We start from the raw sequence: 11,457 nt of genomic DNA, 5'->3' as shown, positions 1-11,457 counted from the left end.
ACCACAAGGTTTTGTGCATACGCATGCTTCATACATGAGCCCCCTGGAAATAGGGGAAAATGTCATTAGCTGTAGCTAACTGTGAAATTTTTTCCCCCCACTTTTTCATCCAGTACAGAGGAAGCAGTAAATGAATTATCCAGAAGTAAGAATTGTTAAATATTTATTTAAATATTTATGGAAAGCATTTGTTTAGCTGCTTTGTGATATTTAAACATGCACTTTTATTACATTGGGTCCTCTTTTTGTGGACACCTGAATCTGTGTGGACGTCTCTGTTTGCATGAAGACTTTGGGATGCCAGGTCCCAAAAACAAAGACCAACTCTGCAACCTGACTGTAAAAAGTAAACAGGAGCTTGGAAATTTGTCCACTCCCTGTTTTGGTTCTGGTCCTGGAAACGCTTGGATTAATGGCATGAGTCAGGTGCCTGAGAGGAAGTAGAGGCACAGAAAGGTTTCTTGTTTATCTTTTACCTTGGAGCACCACTGATAAAAGGAAAAGAAGAAGACACTGTAGATGGCTGACCTGCTTGCTGGATTTTCTTGCCAACTCGTGTTTATACCTGATTTCATTATGGATTCACTGCACAATGCAGCGGCTCAAGGTCTATATTTCCCTGTGGGACTTTGTCTTTAATCTTTACGTTAATTTTTACGTTTATTGCAGAGTTAGCTAATAAATTGACAAGGATTTTGTTTAAGTAAGAGGAAGCATTTAAGCAGAACTTATTTTAAACAGTGGATCAAAATGTAGCCAAATCCAATCAATAAATCAGGCTAACATAGTTTCAGAATTTTACATATATTTACAAAAGGTTACATATATTTGTATAATTTTACATATACAGTGGCTTGTAAAAGTATTCATACCTCTTGAACGTTTCCACATATCGTCACATTACAACCACAAAAAATATATATTTTATAGGAATTTTATGTGAAAGACCAACACAAATTGGTATACAATTGTGAAGTGGAAGAAAAATTAAACATGATTTCAAACATATTTTTCAAATGAAAAACTGAAAAGTCCAAAAATATTCATCCCCATTTACTCTGAGTGCAACCAGTTGCCTTCAGAAGTTGCCTGATGATTGCTAATGACTAGAGTCCACATGTGTGTAATCTAATCTCAGTACAAATACAGCTGCTCTGATGACCTCGGAGGTTGGTTAAGAGAATATTGGGGAGCAAACAGCATCATGAAGTCCAAGGAACACACAAGACAGGTCAGGGAAAAAGTTGTAGAGACGTTTAAAGCAGGCATAGATTCTAAAAAGATTTCCCAAGCTTTGAACATTTCACTGAGCACTGTTTGGGGGGAGGGTGTTTGTATGTCTGTGTCTAAGAGCCTCTTTGTGTCTGTTTCGGGTCCAGGAGGGAAGGTCTGTGGCTCCTCACACTTGCTATTGCATATTTTTATGGACAAACCTTATGCACACAAGCGCACACACACATACACCCCTGTGTTTGGAGTCAGATGTTCTATATTAAGCTGCAGTTGCCACTAAATACAACTTGCATTCATTATTACCGTCCACTTTTCAGTAACTTTCTGGATGGCCATTTTTTTCCTTTTCGTTTCCTTCTCAGTGTCCATTGCAACTGAAACAATCCCAAAGCAGTTTCTAATAAAGTTTTTTTTATATATATATCAACCGGAGCATTATAGCCTTAGCTCCACGGAAAAAAACCCCCAAAAACAACAAAATAAAAAACAGTAGCCTAGGACTTCAGCTGTTGTTTGCACTCAGTTTGTAAATAGTTTGACCATTAAATGCCCTGGAGATTATCTGCCGTTTTAAAAAAGGTTATGAGTTTTCTGCCATATTTACCATTAATAGAGAAATTGATCTGATGAGGAAAGTGGACATGTGTGCTTAAAATGGCCTTGTAGGTAATGTAGTAAATGAAGAAAACATATTTAAACATAGATAAAACCTAGAGATTATATAATTTTTTAAATAATAAAATGCTAACATATAACACTGCTTAATTTTCATTTCGCAATATTCTCCACTCCTTCCAACAGGTTACAGTATTTCCTCTCAGTAAAATAATACAAAAAGCTGAAATTAAGCAAACAATATATTATTTCAATAATAACATTTCTGTTTAAGAGGTTTACTTTGTTCTCTGCTTTGTGTCATTTTGCACACAGTATGTTGACTGTTCAGCATCAAAGGAGACCATGACATCAGAGCTGATGACATCACTTTATGATGCATCAAAGAATCTTTACCAATATGTGACATCACAAAGAATGTTTTCAGACCTGTTCCCGACTTTGTACGATACAGATCACTTTTGAGAGAGCATGATCGAATTTTACCCAAACCAGCGAGATCTGAATCTGAGATATCAGACGCCTTTTAGAGAACGAGACCATCTAATATACAGGTTAGATATGGAGCAAAACCAGAATGTTTGTGAAAATGAAACCTTTTCAGCTAATCTTTCATGGGTAGACTTGGTTGACCTCAACATCCAAGTCGACTGTGACGCCATTATTTGTCTTTGTGATGATGTCTGCAATGAACCATTGAGCTGCATCTCAACCAGCCAGAAGGTGTGACTTCCCTCTCAAAAGAGATCCAGGGGGAACCAGTTTCTTCTGGTCACTTTGAGAGTCCAACCTCAGTCGAGGTCCAGCAGGACTTAAATCCCTCTGCTGACTCAGAGTCTTTCAACTCAAAACCAAGGTCAAAGATACACAAGAAACCCTTTGGTGACTCTACTTCCTCTCAGGCACCTGACTCGTGCCATCAATCCAAGCGGTTCCAGGGCCAGTACCAAAACAAGGAGTGGACAGACTTCGAGGAGAGTGTTGTAAGAATTATCATTTAAAATCATAATTTAAAAGAAATATGAATTTCTTAACCAAAAATCATTACTTACGAATAGAAATCAGAGATGTCCTCTGGTGTTGTGATTATGGGCTCAAAGCTCTTTAATAAGTACAAATTATTAACCAAAACCACAAACTGTCACTATTTATTCAACCACTTCACCGAAGATGGAGGATCTTCGACCTTGTTTTGACAGATAAATCTCTCTTGCACGAAATAAACACAAACACTTCTCTTAATTATATGTATGAAGATTTATTGAAGCCAAATAATCCTGATATACCATTATTCTGGTCCAAAACCATCACCTAACTAACAAGCACCATTCTACAGAAAGAGAACAAAAATGACTACCTAACAATAATAATAAAAGAAAAACATATATGCGCATTTAGTGTCTATGAAGATCAAACCAGCAGTTTTATGGACAAAATGTGCAATTTGGGTTAAATGGAAAGAGAAGTCCTCCTGGTGCTGATGTCTTGATCGCAGCGATCAGCTGATAAAACGGTGGAGCCACGCCCCTTTAGCCACAACCAGCTGAATGCCAAATCTTGAACAAAGGGTCATAAAACTCTGAGGCGTGAACTCAGTGGAAAATCTCCAGCAATAAAACTGGAACAAAGAGTGGTCGGGCGAGGCGCAGACCGCAATTGCTTTAAATGAAAAACTTTTAAAAGTCCAACTTCTAACTCCTGGCTGATTTGAGATCAGCCGGACAAAACATTAACTACGCACAATTCAGCAGGGCTTGCACACCAAATCAAAACACAGCTCAGCATAACATAAATCAATCAGTATTGCATGCAACAAGTTGATACCTGAGATTAACTACTGGTGATTCTACATCACCTTAACTGCCTCATCCTGCCCAGACCTCTAAATGCACACATCCGGTTTAATATGAAAAGAACGAAATTACTTTGACGTTGATTTCTTCTCTCCACCGGTTGAGGATGTATCAGGTCTGAAGAAAAAGGAGGAGGGGGGTGGGGGGGGGGGGGGGGGGGGGGGGGGGGGGTGATCAAATTACGAAAAAATTACGAAAAATTACGAAACATTACGAAAAAAAACCGGTAACTTCTCATCCGACCAGGAGGGGAAAAGATGAAGAACAGTTAGTCGACTGAAACCCATCTCCTTGGAAATAAAACCTCTGTGGTCTTCGATCGGCGAATATATCTTCTGATCTTCTTCTATCAGACAGATTTTCAGCTTTCAAGCTCTTCCGGAAATGGCCTTGTGGAGCAAAAGTTCGCGAGCTTTTGTCTCTCCAGATATGAGCCTCCGTTGCGCTGTCCTGTGAGACACGCCGGAAATGGCAACAACACTTGCCCCCTCAGCCGGTTTATACTCTTGTTGACGTCAGAGCTGCGACGTCTGTTGAGCTGCGCATGTCAAAAGGTGCGACCAAAATGGATGACCCCAACACTGTTTACTATGTGGCTTCCTACTCCCAATACGACAAGAGGAAGTCAGATCAATTTGAAATTAGAATACACCACACTAATAGAGGCTTCCATGCACATGCAGACCACCACTCAAATGCATGCCTCCACCCAAAAGCAGGCTTCCACCCAAACATAGATTTGCATGTGAATACAGGCCTCCATGCAAATGAAAGACTTCCCCTTTAAGTGCAAGGGGGGGGACACTCCCAGACATACGCAGGCCTCTATCTAACCACAGGAGTCAGTGCTATCAGAGGCCCTTGGCAGAACCTCTAACTCCAACTGTTTTCTCATATGTCAATACATGCAAAATTTGAAACTTTTTGTCATTTCTTTAAAAATAGTAAAAGACCAAAATATCACAAAAACATAAAAAGACCCCTTATAAAATCTCAAGAAAAAAACAAGCTGTTTTTGTAAAGAACAATTAAAAAAACGAGAATAAAATGCTTTGGTTTACAAAAACCCTTAAACAGAAAACACCAAAACAAGGGAGAAAACAATAAAATAACCGTAGAAAAGATATTTTAAGTTTTGTGTGGCATTTTGTTTTTCTGATTTTATCCTTCTCTATTCAATCTTTCTTTGTAAAAGTCTTTAAAAGAACATTGCTGCTCCACCCAAACCCAGGCCTCAATGTAAATATGGTCCTCCATCCAAACAGAGGAGTTCAACTATCAGACGGCAGAACTTCTGACTCTAATTGTTTTCACATGTAAATATTTAAATATATGTGAGATGTTGTAAATATATGTAAAAATTTCCCTCTGGGAGGAATCTGTGGTCCATCAGGACTAAAACCTGTTACATACTGAACACATGTTGGTGCAGCATTTCAGATAATTGTTCTGCTCTTGGTCTTATGTGAAAGAAGTTCTGCTTAAATGCTTGCTCTGTTCTAAGACAACGCCTTGTCAGTTTAATAACTAACTCTGCTTTAATTTTAAACTGATTTTGATTAAAGTGTCTGTGCTTCACAAGTGAGGTCAACATAAAGATAAAAGACAAAAGTCCCAAAGGGAAAATTCTCTTCTTTCTTGAGATGCTGCATTGTGCAGTAAATCCATAATGAAACACGCAACAACACAAGTTGGCAAGAAAATCCAGTAAGCAGTCCAGCCATCTACAGTGTCTTCTCCTTTTCCTTTTATCAGTGGGGTAAAAGTCCAAGGTAAAAGATAAACAAGAAACCTTTCTGTGCCTCTACTTCCTCTCAGGCACAAGTTAGCAAAAAGAAAACTCCTTGGCTGCACTCCTACCTTCAATTAAAGAAGTTTCTTATTTACACTTCCCTGTATTCTCAACTCCTTCCAACAAGTTATTTACACTCAATAAATTCATGAAAAACATTGACATCAACAATGTATCATTCCATCAATGATAGCATTTCTGTTTAAGAGGTTTACTTTGTTCTCTGCTTTGTGTCATTTTGCACACAGTATGTTGCATACAGTTCAGCATCAAAGGAGACCATGACATCAGAGCTGATGACATCACTCTATGATGCATCAAAGAATCTATATCAATATTTGACATCACAAAGAGCTTTTTCAGACCTGTTCCCGACTTTGGACGATACAGATCACTTTTCGGAGAGCACGATCAAATTTTATCCAAACCAGCGAGATTTGTGTAAGAATTATGAATATTGATTAATTAATATTTATCAAGAATTATAATTTAAAATTATAATTTGATAAAAAAAATTCTTAATCAAAAATCATTAATTACGAATTGAAATCAGAGATGTCCTCTGGTGTTGTAATTATGGCTCAAGCCCTTGATAATTACAATTATTAGATTCTCAGTAATAATTGATAACTATTACTAGATGTCACTGTTTAATCAGCCGCTTCACTGAAGGTGGGGGAACTTTGACCTTATTTTGACAGACAAGTCACTCTTGCTCAAAATAAACACAAACGCTCTCTCTTTATCTACGTGAATATTTATTAAATCAACAGCCCTGATTCACCTAGCTATTCTGATTCAATAATCTTCATCTAATCAACCATGCAAAAGTTCTACACAAAAGAGGTAAAATAATTAACTAAACAAGATAAAACAACATTGAGTGTGTATGAAAGTCAAACAAGCAGTTATGGCAAAAACAAGAGAAAATATGTTACTGAGCAAAGCTTTGGGAGCGGCCTCCACCAAGCTGCAGTCATAAAACCCCCAAAGTTGGAGCTCAGTGAAACACAAAGGGTCATAAAACCTTTAGGCGCAACCAGTGAAAAAACACGAAGAGTAAAGACAAAGGAATAGGGAGTTTTCCACCATGAGGTTCTAGCAGTCCAACTTTAAGTTCACCTGAGTCTGTGCTCAGGTGTTCAAACACAGAGACACATAAACAGCTTAAAAGCGCGGCGGCTTTCAGAGTCCAACAGCAATCAAAGTTTCAATAAGACATTGCATGCAGATACAACTTAGAACACATTGGACTATAAGTGGCGATTCTAAATCGCTCTAAAATCCTACTCTATCCTGCCCAAGCTATTTCTAATAGAAATAAAAACAAAGCAGGATTACTTGGTGTCGTCTTCTCTGGAGCTTTGTTACGTGTCCGTAACAAACTCAAAGGAAAACAGTCGGTCTTCCTCCTTTGGGAAAAGAGGAAAAATATGAAGGACCGTCAGCAGTCGTCTGGAACAAAACAAAGAGGAAAATTGCGTCTCCTTGAAAAACCTCCGTGGGTTTTTCTTGGGTTACGTGTTAAATCCACGCCTTCGATCGGTAAAGTAAAGTTTACTGGTCTTCTTATCCCAGGAAACTCTTCTCAAGAGTTTGGCCAGTGGGGATAATTAATGAAAACCCACGTGTGGTTTCTTCTCCAGAATGATGCGGCTCCTTTGCGTGGTAACCGCGTCTTGGTTTCCAGCGGGAGAAAAGCAATGGTGGGGCGTCTCCTGTGTCCTTATATAGCCCACTGTGACAATAGAGCTGCGACGCCCTTTCCTATCAGCTGCAATTCCTCCTGGAAGTTGTGGTAGCAGACCATACTGGAGTATATAGTAGCAGATGATACTGGGAGGTATAGTAGCGAACAAATAGTCCAACATTTGAATCATAGATATCACACGCCTTTTAGAGAAGTGAGACCATCTAATATACAGGTTAGACATGGAGTATCACCAGAATGTTTGTGAAAATGAAACCTTTTCAGCTAATCTTTCATGGGAGGACATGGTTGACCTCAACATCCATGTCGACTATGACGCCATTATGTGTGTTGGGTCATCCATTTTGGTTGGGTAGACGACTGTGCTGTTCACATCGGCATGCGTCGCAGCGACGGACGGCCTTGAAGATGATGTCATTAGGGCTTTTTTCCAAGGAAACAAACTTTTAATCACTATTTCTAGTCGTAGTGAAGCAATACGCTCTGGGGCAATCTCTGGAGAATAGAAGCTCGCGGGCAGGTTTACTTTTCCTCCTCACTGGCCATTCCCGCAAGAGCTTGAAAGCTGGAAATCTGTCTGATACAAAAAGATCAAAAGATTCATATCCGGTTGAAGACCGTTAGACGCGACACAGGCGTGACTCCGTGCTTTCCAGTCGTCTGCAACGGTTAGTCATATTTTCCCCGTTTTGGATGGAGGAAAAGTTAGCTGTTTTTGAGTTGATCACGGAGGCGTGACACTCTGGTCCCCCTTGTATGTTTTTCAGACCTAGGACTCATCCTCAAGCCAGTGAAGAGAAGAAATCCACGTCAAAGTAATTTCGTTCTTTTTTTATACTAAATCAGATAGGTGTATTTAGAGGTCTGGGCAGGGTGAGGCATAGTTAAGGTGAGTTAGGATCACTATTAGTTAATCCAAGGTATTAACTTGTTGCATGCAATATTTATTGAAGTGTTTTCTGCTGAACTGTTTTAATTTACTGTCTGAATACTGTAGAAGCGCAATGAGCGCTCAAGTTTGGATGCGTTGTCCTGCTGATTGCCAATCAGCCAGGAGTTAAAGCTGAACTGTGGAAGTTTTTCATTCGAAACAGACTGCAGTCTGGACCTCGTGGCCTGGCCACTCCATTGTTCATTCCATCATTTTATTACCCTTGAAGTTTTTCCACTGAGCTCCCCTTTGTTCGAGATTTTGAGGCAGCTAGATGCTCTGCGTCCGGGGCGTGGCCCTACCATTCTACCAGCTGATAGCTGCTGTCTAGAGACACACACAGAGAAAGGCTTCACTGTCTAGTGGTTTTGTTGTTTCCAAGTTCATTTAAATTGTTGTGTTATTCTCATTTATCCATAAACTCCTGGTTTGATCTCCATCTACCCTCAGCACACATCCTGATTTTTTATTATTAGTGAACCCCTTTTGTAGAATAGTGCATGTTTAATTAGGTGAACGTTGCTGGACCAGAATAGTTTGATTGTAAGAGGGACTATTGGTTTAATACATTAGATAAAGAGACAGTATTTGTGTTTGTTTTGTGTAAGAGTGATTATCTGTCAAGATAAGGTTAGTGTTCCACCAGTCGGTGAGACGGTTGATAACACAGTGATATTTGGCGTGGTTTTGGATAATAATTATCAATTATTAATGATAATAATTAACTGTAATTATTAAGTACTGTGAGCCCAATAATCACATCACCATAGCATATCTCTGATCTTTATTCATAAGAAATTATTTTTGGTTAGAATTTATTTCTTCTAAATTATGATTTTTAATTATAATTTTTGATAAATATGTATAATCAATAATCATAACCCTTACAGGAGTATAAAACTGAACGATGTGATTCCTTTGGTACTTATTGTAGCCCTCAGTGAGGTATATAGTGTTTTTATCCATCTGACGAACGACTCTAAATCCACATTTTTTTAATGCTTTGGGCAAAAATGTTCAGTTCACTTTGTCAAAGGTTTTCATTGCATCCGATGGGATGCCTGATGGGTACATCAGGTCTTTATTTGGTTTCAGAAGTACTGTAATGCCAGCTGTGTTTATCTGTGGTAGTATTGTAGAATTTGATTTGACTTAATTTGTTACAAGAAGAGTGGTGATAATATGGGCCAGAAGTTATTTTAGAAATCCATCAGGTCCAGGTGATTTGTTGTTGGACATTTTAAGAAGTGCTTTATGAAGTTCATCTGGTCTAAGTGGAAGGTCTAACATATTAGCTTTTTCAGTAGCTAAATGAGGAAGCTGGATTTCTTTCAGGGATACATTTATTTCATTTTGGTTTGGATTATGATAAGGTGTATATCACTGTATGTAGAAGGAATTGAAAACATTGTTGATGTCTTGGGGATTTTAAGCTGTTTCTTCTGTTGAATTTAGAATAGCTGGAATAGTGGATTTGGCTTTTTACACTGAGATGATTTGCCAGGAATTGACCCACTTTATAATTATATTGGAAGTTGTCATATTTATCTTGCTGAATGATAAACTGTGGTTTTTATGGATAACCATTTCCAGTTCATGTTGTGTAACTTAGTTCCTTCTTCACAGTTATATCAGGAATAAAATGTTTAGAAGTTGTACCAAATCATTGAATTCCCACTGAAATATTTGGGTTAATATCACACTAAGGAAGAGGAAGTTATCATTGTTTGCATAAGAGTTTATGTTCTTTGCAACATTAAAATGCAGTTTTTCAGATATGTGAAATCTCTTACTCCTTAATTCATAGAGCTGTTGAATAACAGATGCAACTTCCTCAAATCAGTCAGATCTGCCTTGAAAATGGACATTATGTGTAAGCTTCAGAAAGAGAACTTATTGTTCGTAACTTTAAACTTTGTACAAACCTTAGAGGATGGTTTCTGTACAAATACCTCTGATTTGTTTTGGTATTAAGCTCTTTGAGTGATGCGTGTGTTCTTTCACTCCACCACCAAGAGGAGACACATCACAAACTGTTATTTGTCCTTCAGTCTTTATGACTTCAGATATACTGTGAAAACAAGGATACTGAAAATACTTAAAACCGATATAATATAAAACATTCTTTTAAAACTGTGATGAAGATGATGGACAATGCATAACTTTCTGCTCAGAATCTGTGGAGATATGTCCTTCAGTTATGTGTAACACATGAATAAAAACATTAGTAGAAATTTGTTGAAACATTAGGAGTTAAAATACAGAAAGAAAGGAGAAATAATTACCTACATCAACACTGAGACTGATTAACTCATACCAACATATGAAACCAAAACATGTTCTACATTTTGAATTTGTGAAGATGAAATCTTCTGGTTAAAGGTCTAAAAGGACATGACTTAGACCCTCCTCAGCCAGGTGTTGATCCTCATTGGTTACAGCTATGGATTCTGTAATATTACCTCATGTGGTGACTTCCTCATTCACAAAGCATGAAGGATGGAGACTTCCTTAAACAACAAATCTATCTGATTTGATTGATCCACTGCTGATCATCTTAAATCAACAAGTATCTGGTGTTGAGTAGTTTCTGCTTTAGCTGCAGATTATTTTGGTAAGTAAACTACTTTTATTTTATATTTAATTTTCAAGCCACGGAGCTGTGTGGTGCGATGCTTCTTTCTCTTCACTAGGGTGCGACAGACAAGTTCAGCTGACCCATCAGAGCAATCATCTGAGGAGCTTCAAAAGTTGCTGAGACCTTGGAGGAGGCATTGGAGGAACTACAAGCCACTCGATGGAGAGTTGATCGAACGCCTGACTCCTTAGAACCCCACAGTGTCAGAGATTATTTACTTTTGGAAGTGGCAGTAAAAGGCATAAACTGATATGTGAATGGTTCAGAATGGATACACAGGAGGACAATATGGACTTTGATGAATGTACGCCAGTAAATAGAGGGAGAGGACGCCGAAGAGGTAAAGCAGAAGAAGGGAAAATGTTAGACAGCCAAAGGAGTAAAAGAGAGCTGGAAGAAAACAGTTCTGAAGAAGAGAGAGTAGTTAGGAGGAAAATTGGAAGGGAAGAATGTAAAATAATATTGAAGATAAAAAATGAAGAAGAAAAACAGAACCTGAGTCCTATTTCACTATCTAGAGAAATAAAAAAAAAAGATAGGAGATGTTGAAATGGTGAAGGTCTTGAGAGATGGAAATATACTGGTGTTGTGTAAAACCGAAGAACAAAGAAGAAATGCTTTACAAGTTGAAAACATTTGCAAGAAAACGGTGACAGAGAGGAAGATTATAGGAGACAATAAAAT

The 11,457-nt window shown here is 38.2% G+C and overlaps 2 long non-coding RNA genes across 2 annotated transcripts; both read left to right on the top strand.

Annotated features, from left to right (window-relative positions):
* Window positions 1-1,215: 1,215 nt before the first annotated feature.
* LOC124858391 lies at window positions 1,216-2,693 on the top strand. The gene is made up of 2 exons (XR_007035823.1): window positions 1,216-2,402; window positions 2,471-2,693. It is a non-coding gene; the product is annotated as an uncharacterized LOC124858391 (long non-coding RNA).
* A 4,486-nt stretch (window positions 2,694-7,179) lies between these two features.
* LOC124858286 lies at window positions 7,180-11,149 on the top strand. Its single transcript, XR_007035787.1, has 2 exons — window positions 7,180-10,749; window positions 10,829-11,149. It is a non-coding gene; the product is annotated as an uncharacterized LOC124858286 (long non-coding RNA).
* The last annotated feature ends 308 nt before the right edge of the window (window positions 11,150-11,457 follow it).

This window comes from Girardinichthys multiradiatus, chromosome 21 (genome assembly GCF_021462225.1).
Source record: "Girardinichthys multiradiatus isolate DD_20200921_A chromosome 21, DD_fGirMul_XY1, whole genome shotgun sequence".
NCBI lineage: Eukaryota > Metazoa > Chordata > Actinopteri > Cyprinodontiformes > Goodeidae > Girardinichthys > Girardinichthys multiradiatus.
This window is presented reverse-complemented; position numbering and strand designations above follow the sequence as displayed.